This window comes from Lissotriton helveticus, chromosome 1_1 (genome assembly GCF_964261635.1).
Source record: "Lissotriton helveticus chromosome 1_1, aLisHel1.1, whole genome shotgun sequence".
In the NCBI taxonomy this organism is placed as follows: domain Eukaryota; kingdom Metazoa; phylum Chordata; class Amphibia; order Caudata; family Salamandridae; genus Lissotriton; species Lissotriton helveticus.
This window is the reverse complement of record NC_136057.1, coordinates 835,780,472-835,795,668: the sequence shown is the minus strand read 5'-3', so window position 1 is coordinate 835,795,668 and position 15,197 is coordinate 835,780,472.

Sequence of the window (15,197 nt, the reverse complement as noted above, 5' to 3'; positions counted from 1 at the left end):
ACAACACAGTGCCTGAATCTCTTTTTAATTTTAAGTAAGTACACTGTAGTGCAAAGGGGCACCATCCATCTCGCCTTCATGGATTTGTCCTCAGCCTTCGACTGTGTTAACAGGGGAAAGCTGTGGCAGTCCATGAGGGTGAAGGGGGTAGATAGTGGTTTGGTTGGTTTCTTGGCTGATCTGCATATTAACACCAGAGCTAACGTGAGATACTCCCAAGATCTGAGTGTAACGAATAATTTTAACATTGGAAAGGGTGTTCTCCAAGGATGTATCTTGGCCCCATTCCTTTTTAATTTTTACATTAACGAGTTAGATAACATGCTTCAGAATGTCCAGGCAGACTGCCCGAGAGTCGGTAGGCGGGGAATTCCTATACTCCTGTACGCAGATGATGCGGTTTTAATTTCGAGAACTGAGAAGGGACTCCAATCTCTTCTTAATGCTTTTAAATTGTTCATGACAGATAGAGATCTTTTGGTTAACAACTCAAAATCATTTCTCTTGCAAGTAGGCCAGCAATCAAGAAGGACTTTTACCTTTAAAATTGATGAAACTGTAATCCCTTTAACTAAAACGTTCTCTTACCTTGGGGTTCTTTTTGATACCAAACTTAATTGGGCCCCTCACCTTGCAAAAAAAGAAAGGAGAACTTGCGAGGGTTCATGCTTCCATCTTTAATTTTGCTGCCAAATTGGGGAAAAAAACGATTTGTGCTATGCTGAAATTGTATAATGCAAAGTCAGTGGCTACTGCCATTTATGGGAGTGAAATTTGGGGGTATGTTGGTGGTGAGCACCTGCAGATTGCTGAAAACTTCTTTCTGAAGCGTCTCGTGTGTTTCCCAGTAGGCACCCCCAATCTTGCTGTACATGAAGAGTTAGGGACGCAATATCTAAGTGACTTGTTTTCCCTACGTCCCTTGACTTGTTGGCTAAAACTGTGGTTGAACCAGGATATACCACTAATGCATTTGATTGTGAGGGACTTTTTGAGTCAGGATAAGGCTATGTGTACCCCTTGGTTAAAATATCTGAAATCCAACTTTGCTAGGTTTGGTCATCTAGAACTGTTTGAATACCCAAGCCAAATTGTAAAAGGGGATCTGGAGCTCATTAAACGGGCCTTCCTGCTGGATAGGATGATCCAGAGGGAGGATGTGGAGTTTCAGAAACAAAGCGTGAGGAAATTTGTCATGCTGAAAACCTGTGAAACCATAGAACCGTACCTGGCGGGCTCATTGACCTCCCATGAAAAATTTCTCCTAACGAGGTTCAGGTTAAACCTCTTCCATCATCTGCTGATCTGACCAAAAACAGACATTTTTAATAAATTGGCAGCACCCTGCGGTTGCGACGAAAAGTCTCCGCAGGATATGCTGCATTTTATATTTTTATGTACGTTTTATGAATTCCCACGCAAAAAAACTTAATTTTACACAAATCAGACCGGTACTAATGTATTTACAGCTTTTGCATAGTGACAGTATCCTCCAAATCAAGGAATTTTTAAAACTAACTGTTAAACTGAGAAATTGTCTGGACCAGTAATGACTCACTGTGATTTTGTATTATTTATATTTTCATTCTCTGTTCTGACCTTATTCTGTGGAAGAAAGCACATTTTTTCACTTTTGGCACCTTACACGATATGCGTTTACATCTTTTTGTGTGATAAGATTTTTATATTGTATATGTACTTTTATGGTTTGCAAAATAACCGAAATAAAGTTTTTATTGAATTGAATTGTTCATAATTGACTGCTCTGCTAGATGAGATTAGGGGAATTCAGAGTAGATCTTTTCTATTTTGTCTTCAAAAAAGTGACCAGACCATTGCAGAGTGACCAAGAGGTTGACTGAGGGGGAGAAATAAATATATTTTCCACTAGCGGGCAGACATGTTCATTTACAATGGTTCAAAGATCAAAGATCCGGAGTGGGGTGTTTTTGATTTAATGGAGGCTCTTGTTGCTTTAACTTGAAGTTTGTATTTAAAAATGCCCTCTCTTTAGCTTTTTTATCTTCAGATTTTTAGGCTTACCTTCTTATAGCTTCAAGCTTTCACAGAGTTTACTAATCTCTCTGAGAGTGTACCATGGAGCAGAGGGTGTGGGTCTTTTCTGTTTAACACTGTGGGGTGCTGTGATCCTGTCTAAGGCGTTGGTGATTGATTGAAATATTCTCATGCTCTTATAAGATGCTCTTCACCAGGCAATGCAGATGTATCAGTGCAGTTGTTTTGATTCACATGCCTCACAAGAGCAATGTGGCAGATGGTGTATGCCAGTTGAGGATAATCACTGCAGTGAAAGAAAAGGGCACTGCTGCAAATTCTCATCAGGTTAAAGGAATTGGATTTTCAGAATAATGTTGGAATGATTTGAAAAACTAGTGTCTGCAATACGACCAACTCTGTGCGTGGATGCTTTCACTAGTTGTTGGAGCCCTAGTACAGATAGGGAATCTAATAGTTTGGCAGTTTTCAGGTCATCCATGTTATTAGAATGAACGTTGATATCTCTTAAGATGGTAAAGTTGGATCTAAGACTGGGAGGGGCTGGTAAATCAAGGCACCAATGTTACAAGTTGTAGCATTGACCTTGAGGGAGGAAAGAAAAACTTCAGAATGAGGTAGTTTCTCATCCAGTATTAAGCAGCCAAGGGAAGTCTTGTAGATAATAGCTTTACCACCTCCCTTTTTTCCAACTTGATTGCGTCTAATAATCCTATAATTGGGGGATGCAGCAACTGCGATTTCAAAACCAGAGTACTCAGATAGCCAAATCTCCATTAGGAAAAGTATGTTCAGATTATGTGCAAAGAAATGGCATCACTAAGGGGTCTATTACGAGTCTGGTGGTCTAAGGACCACAAGACTCATGGTGGCGTGGTGGTGGAGGTCTTGCGGCTGCCCCATTAAGACCCTAGTGGTCAGGCAGCCCAGAGACCACTGACTCCTCCAGGGAACTGCTGTTCCCTGGTGGCTGTGCGATGTCCAGAGGCACCTATATGCTTGGAGGTCCTCGAAATCTCAAGAATATTAAGACTTACATCACAGCCACTGTTTCCATGGAGATCTTTCATCCAAGAAGACAGTGGTGGTGAGAAAAGAAAGGGGGCCCTCACACCTTGCGGATATACACAGGGGGGGTCAAAATGTGCCCCCCTGTGTGCAGGCACAGAAGTTCCAGCACGGCATGGAGTTTTCAGTCCATGGTGTGCTGGAACTTCTTTTTTACATTCCCATTGCAGTGCCTATTTTATAGGCACCACCATGGGAACGCCAAAGGAAAAGCCCGCCAATGACTTAAAAAGTCGTAGTAGGGTGGGTGGTCTCCATGCGGGGTTGGCGGTGCGCGTGGCCGGGCGGTCGTCAAACTCGTAATAGGGCCCTGTGAGTTTTATTCTTATTCTTCTCATGACATACTACTACTACTGGCACTGCTACTACTACTATGTATAATAACAGTAATAATAATACTTTTAATCAACACTGACTTATTACTATATCTACTTTGCAGAACTAGTTTGGATAAATACAGTCTCTTTAGGCACAACATTTAGAAACCTGGCTATGTTATAGTGTAATAATTTCTGAGCACTCATATCAAAGTCCCAGCCACAAAGTGTACACTGAAATGTACACTAAGGTGGGGCATTCTTGAATGCTGAATGGCATTGTGGGTGGTGCAGAGCTGAGAATCAGCGAATAATGGCACACCAAAGTGCACTTCCAAGACTTCCCAAATAGAAAGAGCATGCAATGAAAGAGAAACAGTGCAGAGTAATCAGCCAACCCCAAACTGGTAGTGAGGTGGGGCTGTGGACAAGATGAAGGAGTATCATTAACAGGTGCAAAATGATGTACTCGCTTTGCAAAATGGAGATGACTAAATAGTGATTTATTTGCTTATTGCTTATTGCTATTTGGTAATCTCTATTACTAATGTACTAAAGTGAAATCTGACCCTGGTTTCCAAACTAGCAATACCTAGTGGGTATCGAAACAGACCTACTTAATAAATATGTATGAGGTAAAATGCTATTTGTGACCTAATAGATTCGCTACCATCACATGGGTGGTGGCCTGCAGGGTTCAGCAGACCACCATGTCTGTGATTGCTATGAAATAAAGCAATCTGTTTTTTTAAAATTGCAGCTCGTTTTACTTGAAGGAAAACAGGATATATTTCAAAAGGAAAATGAAGTGTTTCTTTTTATTTATGAAGAGGATGCAGGGGCCCATGAAACCACTGCCTAATCTTAAAAAACATTTTTTCAAACATTCTCATAGGGTAATCCATCCCAAGGACACCCTTCCCATTTGAGAATGGGGTTCCACCAACTTTTAATTGGTGGTTAAGTGCAAATGTTTTGCAACCACATTTCAGTCACAAAACATAAATACATTTTATACAGATTCCATATTTGGAAGGGACAACCTGAACACGCCCTTTGGACATAAAGGTTCTGTTTTTGTCCACAAACCCAAACTGCGATCCGGTAACAATAAGCAGTTTGGTATCTCAGCAGGACCTTTTGGAGGGTTACCTCCAGTGAGTGTTTATAGGGCTCACGTCTCAAATGCTGTTTTGGTAGTGGTTACCACTAGCTCTAACTGGTAGAGTTGCTCTTTCCAAGTTGATTGTCTTTCCCCCGCTACTATACTACTTTTCCAATGTCTTGAGTATTTCCCAAAAGGCGTTTCTTTGTTGACTTAGACCGAGCAGTAGGGGATTTTCTCTGGGTTAATGGGCATCATAGAGGGGCTTTAAACAAACTTCAGTTACATGGGGGGAAGGGCAGAGGGTTGGGGTGCTGACTTTCAAAGCCTACTGCACAGCTTCAATTGGTGGCTAGATGATCTTCATGAAACTAGTGTAGGGGATAGTCCCCTTCCTTTATATGTAATACAGCAGTTTCTTCATCTCACTATTAAGTTACACCGTTCGTGGAGTCTCCATGTGTGCATAGCTTGGAGGTGATTGGCAAGAGTCCGCCAGGTCACAAAAGGTACACTTCCTTATTCCTCAGCCACATTGCCCCAGGGGCTACCTGGTTCCTTGGGGTACTTAACACATGAATAGTTAACAATCTGGCATGAGCACCTCATTGTTACTATAGGACATTTGTTTCAGAAGTCAATTTTCTACAGTTTCAGCAGTTGTGTCAGGATTACAACATTTCACTGAATCAGTTCCTTCTACACATACAGTTATTGAGAGTCATCAGGTTACTATGGGGTGTGATTGACTCAGAACCTACAACCCATGCATAATACATACACTACATACCATTGGAGAAGGACGGCACCTTATCATGTGGTTTTACAGAGCGATTAGGGAACATACTGGGGACCTACTAATTCAACTCCGGCAGGAATGAGAGGAAGATCTGTTCCCCTTCTTTTTCCCAGTGGTGTAGGGCTTTGCACCATTGGGGTGATGCAGAGAGTTCTGCTCTGCACTGGGAAGAAGCCCATAGAATAGACCCATTGTGGCAGCCTGGAACACCATGCTGTTGCAGTTTAAAGAACTCATAGCTGAGGAGCCCCTTACTCAAAATGCATCCCAGAAGTACTATTCCCAGTTGGTTATTAGAAACACAGAATGTGTCGATGCTTACCCTGCCAAGGACATCCTCCGCATCCTTTGCCCTTTCTAGTGTGTAATTAGATATTTAACATACCAAGGCTCCCCTTTCTCAGGACATCCCTCTCGTCCATTTAATCACCTATCTATGACAATGCTCATGCTCTCCACTTTGTTTCCCCCGCCCAAGTTTAAATTCCATACCTTTATAAATCTAGTGTCTAATCATATTGAGACAACTGATTTAAGGAGAACCAGGTTCAGAAACATATTTGAGACTAAAAGCTTTAAAATAATAGAGGCTCACTTTAAACCTCTTTGTGTCTTGTTGTGTGCTCATATTGCATTTTTATGTCTGGAAACGTTAGCGAGTTCTCTAAATATAAACAGGGGAATGAAGCCTATTGAATTACATTACTGTATTACGTAACATTAAATATTTTAAAATACTAATAAAAGTATTTGAAATATACATGAGAGCTGAGGGGTATGCAGTGGTTTGTAAACATGATGGGAAGAGGGAGCAGTCCTTCTATGTTTAAAAACCATTGCAGATTATGGAAAGTGATTTTTCTGGCAGAGCGGTAGAATTTATCAGTAGTTCCATGCCACAAGAGTAACGTGGATTTACCAAATTCATCTGATTCCGCCAGCAGAATTAATAATTTCATGCCTAAAAACTTGTAATATGGTGGACGGGATATCAGTAACCCGTCCACCTAACTCTAAATCAAGTTCTTTTATCTGCATTATTTTTACCTGCAATTTAATCTTCCATTTATTATTAGGATGCTGGTTGCCTCTTTCATGTCCATTTTTTCTTATTATCCATATTTTGTTTTATCTTTTATTTTGTGTTACTTTCCTAGTATCCACTCCAGAAATTAAGTGCCTGTGAAAAGAAGATATTTTTGAGTGCTTGTTTTCTCGTTTCAGTTGGCAAACTACTCAGTACTATTTGTGTCTTTAATTTAAGATTGCATGCACTGTCCAGTGTAAATGTAAAGTAAACCTGTTCATGCCTGTCTGGATTCTAGATGCGATCAGTTAGAGGATGCCTTGTTCTGTATTCCTACGCATCCTTTATACACTGGGGCAACTTTTGAAGCTCCTTTATAATAATACAACTGTAAGTCCTTTTGCTCTAACACTACTTATTTGCAATCCTGTAGCAACCTTACATTTTGTTATCTAGTTGTATTCCTACTGAACAGTAAACACTGTCTTCATGATGAACACAAAAAGTGATGGGTGGAATACTCGAATTGATCTCAGCCACTGATAATTACTCAGACAACATCCCAGACCATCATTGTTTTCCAAGATCTTCAAACTGGGACCAGCCAAATGCAAATAAGCCCTGGTCCATCTCCCACAGTAACAGTCCAGTCCAGCCCAAACCTCCAAGCTATATCCCCTCTGAACGGGAAACCAGCCCTCCAATTGGTTTTGGCCTTGTTATGCCTCATAAGTGAGGTATAACTTGAGTACTGTGCTACAATGAGCATGAGACCGATGTCTGGGCATATATGCCACACTGAGAAATAAAAAATGGTTTGGATGGGTGCTTACAGACCCGATCTGGATTCGATTCGATGTATCCTCTTCAAAGACTGCCAGCAAGTTCTAATCGAACTGTCTTCTCCATTAGTATTCTGTAGAGTACTACAAGGTTCTTTGTGATCATGTTTTAAATATATACATGTGTCCCTTGGCCCAATTCCTAGAACAGCAGCAGGTGAACCTACAAATGTATCTCAAACTCCACCAACACCACAGTGTGTATGGACAATGTTCAGCTGGATGAAGTAGCACTTGGCATTGTTGAAATAGAAATCAAGGCACAACCCAGTGACTGGCCTTTAATCTTGGACACATCACCTCCCACTGATTCAAAATGAAGGAACTTGGCAGTAATTTTAGATGCATAGTTTCCCTTTGAGCTCCCAGGTAACTCAGTGGACACTGGAATCAACCTTGAACTCTCCTGTCTTCAAGTATTTCCGCCCATTTCTTAAACTAGACCACCTGGTGGAGGTGACAAGAACCCTGTTGATGGCTAGACTGGAGCAGTGCAATAAAGTATACAAGGTGCTCTAAAAAAGTTCATGATCAGAATGCAAAGGCTCCAATACCAGGAACATAGACTCTTTCTGAATCTGAAAAGGTGATATCATATAAAGTCAGCATTGAAGGCTCTACATTGACTTCCAGTAGATGCCAGGATCAAGTTTGCTGTCTACTTGGGCAAAGGTTCAAGATACTTAGAAAGAGGGCCACACCATTAAATGCCTAATAGTACTCCTCGATTTGGATCTCCCCATCTTGTCACTCAAAGAGCATTTAACCAAAGCAAACATGAAGACAGAAGCATGGGAATTCAGGTTCTTTATCTATGAAATGCACTGCTGACAGAACAGTGCTATTTGTGTTTTAAGAAGGGCCTTTAAATGAAACCTAAACATTATTGAGCTCGGAGCCCACCAATGGAGACTGGACTCCAGCTGCTCCACATTGAGACTATGTGTTGCTTGCAACATTCCGAAGTAACCAAAAGATTACATACTCTGCAAAATTCCTATTTAAATTATTGCTGTGTTGTGATTTATATCTGTATGTATATGCCTTATTTACATTAACTCAACACTCATGAGGCATCATAGAGCTAAATGCAGCATGTTTTTCATACAATACAGGCGGATCATACACCAGAAAACAGGTGCTGCACCATCAGACCAGACGCTGTCTACTGATGTATACACTCAACATCCCTCCAAATGGTTGCTGCAAGATGAAAAACACACAATTCAATTTTGGCTCTGGCACACTAGAGCAAGTACTGTTTGAGTGGATATGGAAATGCTGTGATAGGATGAAGGGGCGAAGGAAACACTTCCTTGGTACCTACTTCAAGATGTACATGTGGAAGAAAACTCAAGTTTGCAGATGTTCTCCAAATACCAAAATAAATGTATTAAAATAGTTTGTTCCAATGAAAATATCAAAATTGTCATCTATCATTCATGAACTAGCACTAAAAAAAAAAAAATACCACAAAAATTGATATTCAAGTTTAAAGAAGTGAAGAAGAGGACAAAAAATGGCTTAAAATTGTTAAAAAAAGTTTTTAAAAGGATATCAAATAAAAAAGGTTTAACGTAAGTATATAAAACAGGAAAAAGGTTCCTGTATAAGAACCTTATTAAAAACACATATACACATCAAAAAACTAAACGAAACACAAAACCCAGTGTGTCTCTCCATCCGTAATGAGTTGTACCCAAGTGCCACAGTGCATGGACAACAGTCATGTATAGTGCGGGTTGCCTCCCATGCTGGATGTAGTGACCAGCTGGTCACTGTTCTCGTGTTCCTAATTGTTGGTTAGTACCAGCCACTTCCCGAGGACTGGCTTACACTACCTCCCTACACCCATCCATCACAGGTTTCACAGGACATGTGACCATGCCAATAAAAGGGGCCGGGCTCATGTGCCCTGGGCCAGTTCTAAATACCGCACTAGTGTGTCTGTGTTTTACTTATTACTGTATGGGGGCCTAGGAACCCAACCCTTTGCAGTGAGTTGGGCACAGCCAGGTACTGCACCCAACTCCCTCTGCGCACATCCAAATGCTTTGTGCAGTGGGGGATGCTCGCCTGCAGCAGGTTTGGCTAAAGACCCTGTTGCATTCCAAGGTCTGTGGGCAACAACTGATGTGAATGGCTGAAGGTCCTGCAGAGAGGAAGTTGGCCACTCAGTGCAGGTTGGGCACATGGCCTGGCTCATGGACTATACACCCATTCTTTAAATGTATGTTCGTGTTAACTGCAAACATTTTCTGTATGTCTGTAGGTGTGTTCACATGTGATTATTTTCTGCTTGGAAATCAGGTGGACATGGAGCTACAGGGGACAGTGAGGGGCATCAGCTTTTCCCCCAGCTATGCCAATTTGATCACGGACTGGAGCAGGTGGACGGGGTCCTGAGATGGCAGAATATTGTGTAAAAGGTATATTTATGGTTACAATTTATTGATGACCTCTTTTTGGTATCAAAAATTAGTGCTACCAAGGCTGGAAAACACACAGCATGAATTAATTAGAATGATTATAATCTAAAATCCACACGCACTATCGGCAGGAATGGGATATTGTATATTCACATTAAAATTACTGCAAGGGAAAATCAGCTACTCAAAATAGACTCTGCAGGGGAATACACTCAAGAAGTTTTTGTTCTGTACCTCCAAAAGCAGAATACCGAAGTTGGCAGAGTGCCACTACGTGGAGTTCCACTGGGTTGGAAAAAACTCAGTGGAACTCTGCTCTGCTCACCTCCACCCTCCCTAATTTAATTATAACAAAAAAAAGCACTTACCTGCTGTGGAGTCTCCGGACTGCCCTCCTCCTTGCCGGGTCTCTCTTTCCTCCTCGTCCTCGCCATCTTTGTCCACGCAAACCCTTACGTTGTACGTCTTGCGCGTAAAACGTACAGATAATTTTAGGGGCAAAACAAAATTGCAAAACTGCTGATAATATATGAAAATTGTTTTGGTTAGGAGCACAATTCACAAAACAGCCAGGCAAACTATACCTCATACTCACCAGCCGAATCCTGCACTCCATTCCTCGCAGGCAGTCTTCTGCATTGCATTATTGGGATTTGACTCGGGGCTTTGTCTCTGGCAAGTCCTTGCCCCCAACTGTCCATATGTGGCCAACCCTCACTTCACACAGGTAAAAGCTGTATGTAGCAGGGTTAGCCATGGAGCCTGGCCGCCTGACCCTGAACCCCACATCAGCAGTCAGCCACACACCTCTGTGCAAGGCATTTGCTCTGTGCACCAGGATAGCCCGCATGCTCACAATTCATTGCTGTCTGTGAACATCTGCAGCATACAGCATTTGAAATTGCACAATGGGCTTTGTCGCAAGGCCTTACCTTGGGTCAGTTCTTGTGCTCAACCCTCCAGTGATGCCAACCATTGCAGATGGATGGCAATAGAGCCTGGCCTCTGGCCATCTCCTATGCCCAACTCTCTGCAGAGAGGGTTGGCTGCCTGACATGGGGTGGGTGCAGGAGATGTGGAACATGATCCAAAAGAACAGAAAGTCTCTGAAAAATCCAACTTTTAAGGGGAGTGAAGGTTTCTTTGTTTCAATACCTAAATATATGTTTTGAAAAGTAAGACATTCACCAAAAAGAATAAAGTTAAAGTGAAATTATGGTTAGAAATTAAAACTGAAAAACCAATAAAATACAGAAAATATGGCTAGTAAAATAATCCAGAACTTGCAACATCAATGCAAACCATAGCTCGCACATCAAAGGCAATGGTCATAACTTCACAATATTAATATTGTTATTTAAAAACGGCTAAAAATGAAACGTAATAAAAAATGCTACAATATTAAACCAGTTAATTATACTACATTCGTAGTCATCTCTCTCAAAGCGGTTAAGGTCATGTGATATAATTTCAGCTTTTATATGATTAACAATGTTTGTATTTGCATCTGTTTCATTAAAGAAGAGGGTATGGTCATTACCTTTTGTGTGTGATTTATGGTTTGCTTGAATGTAGAGAGAATTATGGACTCTTATCCTAACAATAACGAGCAAGTTGAAGAACCAGGTCAGAACCCAGCGGTGCCAGGGACACACCTGAAATCTTCGAGTTCCACCTGTCTTGGTATACAGAGACACGAAATACTTCTGGGTGGCGTCAGAGACCAAGTTTATTAGCTGCAGCTAGTAACAGAAATCCCAACAATACATCACAATGTATATTCCTAGGAGACTGTTCAAATTAATAAGGCAAGACATCTCCTTTTATACACCATATTCTCATTATAAATGTACACCCACTGCGCAAAATTCTAACCAATAGGGCACATTTTCTAACTGAGTATCACATTAACAAAAACCTAATTTACAGTAACCCAACCCAAAAGTTAATTATTAGGAATTTCCCAAATTCAATCTTTGCAAGCCGGACAAATTTATAATTGAAAAGCCATGTAATGTCAGAACATAAAGGAAACAGTAATAGATACTGAACAAGATAAAACATGTGCAAGGAAACTAAAGGTTAGCGAGGTCCTGAACATTAAGTGGCAATCTTAGACAAGGATCAAACCAAGGGAAATTGTCTTTGCGAGGTCAGAGTCAAGAGTAACCTAGTTAATGTATACATGAACTCATAAGGCCAGGCCACTTGTTCGCCGGGCCTCTTTCACAGACCTACGTGAGGGCAACACAAAATGGAGTCAGGCTCGAGAATTACAGAACCTCAGACCCTCCTTTTGCCATTACGTAGGCAATAACCTAAACTCATGTTAATCTGAATCTAGGTCCATATTAATCTTCATTAGGGCATCTAAGTGTTGCTGTAGCATCATCCTATTATTCTCTACTTCTCTCCGGACAGGTCTCCTAACACACATAGTAGCACAAAGACTACAAATGGCGGGACCACACTGGATGCAAATACAACAAGAGAAAAGGATGGCCAAAACCATACCAAGGAATGTCAAAATCTTCCATCCTCATTTAGACAGCAATTCCCAAAACCATCCCTTCAATGACCAGTCTCCTTCATCTACATGGATAGACTCAGAGATCTTATGTAACCTAGAGATGGCTTGGTACACTGTAGGAGCATCATCTGGTACGTAAATGCAACAACTAGATCCGATCAATTTGCATACTCCACCTCGATCTGCAAGTATGACGTCTAAAACCATACGATTCTGCAACGTCATAAGGCGGTCCGCTTGAAGCTCACCTGTAACATTACTAAGAGCACCTGCTGTCTCGTTAATAGTAGCTTCAACAACGCGGACAAGCTGTCGAATATGCCCACTATTGATCATAGGACCCCAAAAGGGCAGGAAACCCTTGAAGAAATCTCCTGCTTCTTGTCCTGCAGTATCTTCCTTATCGAAGACCCCTCTACCATATCTAGTTCTATGATAGTCCGGAGTCGAAGTATATGTAGGGGGGAAGCAAAAACGCCACATAACATGTACCTGAAAATCAGGTGGCAACCATGTATAGGCTCTGTCGTGACAAACAAAATATGTACCTTTGGAGAAGTCTGGGACGAATAGATATAGGTGTGAACACGCACAGTCTTACCTAGCTGAGCTTTCGGATTTCGACCAGTGCCTTGCAAACAAAAATAACCTTGATGGGGCACAATCCATATCGGGAGAGACCTTTTTCGTCTCTCCTTCTCATTCAAGCTGGTACTATATCCGGTAAAATTCCAACCAACATAAGCCTGCATCTCATCCTTGGGGATAGCATTATATGCATCGATATCTCGGATCATATCTACTATTCCCTTTATCAAGGCACTATTGCTGGAGTTACCCTTAAGGGAACGTGAAGGGCGTATCTCATTTGCATCGATAAACATAGTCTGTAAAGCCCACAAAGACCCATTAAAAGAAAAAGGCAAAAACAAATATGGCATACCCTTATCGGTCGTATGCGGCATAAGACCACAAACCCAACAGTTAGTGGTATTCACTACTAACTGATGCTGATGCAACAACTGTATGAACGAGTTGTTGAAAAATTCTGACCTCCTTGTCTGTTAATGTTCAGGCAACGTATAGAACTGATGCAAAGAAACAGTAGTGTAAGAAAGCATAGGTTGGGAAGTGGGTGCAAACGTCTGTTGTGTAGCATAGACAATCCATCCCACATAAGCTATCGTAATACTTAAAAACATTAAAAAACATGATATTATAAAACATTTGCTATGTATGTACAGAATTTCATTTTAAGGTCTATTTTCTCAACATCTCTCTCAGGTGCAAAAGACTCCATCCTCTAACGTACTGCTCGCGGCAATTTTCCTTCTTCACTCAAGTGTGCGTCCAGGCGTCCTAGACAACCTAGAACCACAGACCTTTCGTCAATTCGCGGTTTATCCCTTAAGTCTTATACCACGACCCTGAAGCTGAACCCGGATGGTGGTTCGAAAAAGCAAAAAAGAAAAATAGTCTCTTGTCTGAGAGAGCACAATACACAAAAAAATATTACTTTATTTGTCCTTTTTTAGACCTCGGCCTTAAACTATAATGTTCTTTATTTGGCACAGTTTGATCCTGAAAAAGAATCTCCGGATGCGTAGTGTCCAGTCTCAAATGCGGTGGCACAGCTTCTTGCAAAATTTCATCATCCGCACGTTCCGACTGAGTCCATTTCAAACGAGCATCACTAAAAGGCACAAATCTCGGTACATTTTCAGTCTCAGAATCGGCAACACCTTCCCGGACCCACTGATCATACGGTAAGGGCAGAGGTATCCTTTTCGTGTGGGTGGCATGCACCCAACTCTTTTTCCCGAAGACTTTCACAGCGGTCCTCATTGCTAGCAGCACTTGATAAGGACCAGTCCACCTCGGCTGAGGTTCTTGGACCTCTGGAAGTTCCTGATCAGAATCCAGTCGCCAGGTTGGATTGCATGTCCCGCGTCAACATAAGCTGAAGGTAAGGTATCATGAACATGTTGGTGAAGAATACGCAATTTAGCAGTCAAATCATGTAAATAGTCAACCAACATAGGGTACTCAATATCGCTGTATTCTCTTGGCCTCGGCACACCCCAAAAATTCGCCGGGCGTCCAAAAACAATCTCGGATGGGCTAAGTCCCACGCGAGAATGTATTGTCGTTCTTGTGGACAAAAGTGCATATGGTAGAGCATCGGGCCATGTGAGACCAGAGCTTGCTTGCACCTTGGCCAACTTCAGCTTTAACGTGCCGTTATAACACTCGACCAGGCCTGGGGGTGATTCGCTGCGTGGAACTTCTGTCTAATTCCCAAACCCGCACACACTTTCTGCATAATCTGACCCACAAATTCACTTCCGTTATCACTCCAGACCATCCTCGGCAATCCATACCTCGGGAAAAACTCTTTGAGCAAAACCTTGGCTGTAGACAAGGCAGTATAATCCTTCAGGGGGTAGGCCTCTATCCATCTAGAAAAGGCACAAACAACCACAGGGACATTCTTCAAGTTATTACATCTTTCCATATGAATATAGTCTATCTACAACACCTCGAACGGATACGTTGGAGGAGCAAAATGACCAGCTGGAGTTGGGATTCCCTTGCCAGGATTATGCATCAAGCAAATCATGCAGTGTTTAACCAAATTCTCAGCACATTTGGGAATTCCACTATTTTGCCATACCGGAGCCAACAACTTGCATATCCCTTTTGAGCTGATGTGAGCCATCCCATGAGCCAGAGTAACCACTGGAATCACATACGCATCTGGCAACAACCATCGCCGATGCTCTGACAACTCAACCCAACAGCCTGTCGAATCCAACATTCCCGTACTCTCTCTCCACGTACTCAATTCTTTCTCAGTAGCTTCTGCCTGAATCATCTTCACACTTTCTATTGTATCTTCACACATTCCTCTTTCCACAGCCCATCTTGCAGGACCTGCAACATACATTCGACTTGTCAAATCTCTTGCTGTTTCTCTCGCTACTTCATCCGCAAACGCATTCCCTCGACCCACATCATTTGTAACCTTTTTATGCGCACTACACTTTACAATGGCGATTTGTGT